Below are 385 nucleotides of genomic sequence, written 5' to 3' on the forward strand. Positions count from 1 at the left end.
GGCAGACGTCATATATAGTGGAATTTTGACCTAATTTCTACGTACATTGTCTGTCAATGGCAAAATCTTGAGATTGGGGACAGGATTTAGCAGACATTTGACCTGAATTCCCCTTTCATTGTCAATGGCATCAAATCTTGAGACGTAGGGGGACAAAAGCTGTTTATAGGAGGGGCTAGGCGCCCCTCAAAAATCACACCCATGTGAAGTGAGGGGCGCTAGCTCTTATCATTGTACCTCATCAGACATCATCTCATTCCGGCCAATTGGAATTGGCGTCCTCACTTTCGTCTTCAATGTTTGTGTTACGCAATGTTTGTGTTTACAGAAACACTCAAATTATTGTCCATGCATTGTCAATGGCATTGAATGTTTGTGTTAGGAC

The sequence above is a fragment of the Electrona antarctica genome (assembly GCF_951216825.1).
Source record: "Electrona antarctica genome assembly, chromosome: 18".
Lineage (NCBI taxonomy): Eukaryota > Metazoa > Chordata > Actinopteri > Myctophiformes > Myctophidae > Electrona > Electrona antarctica.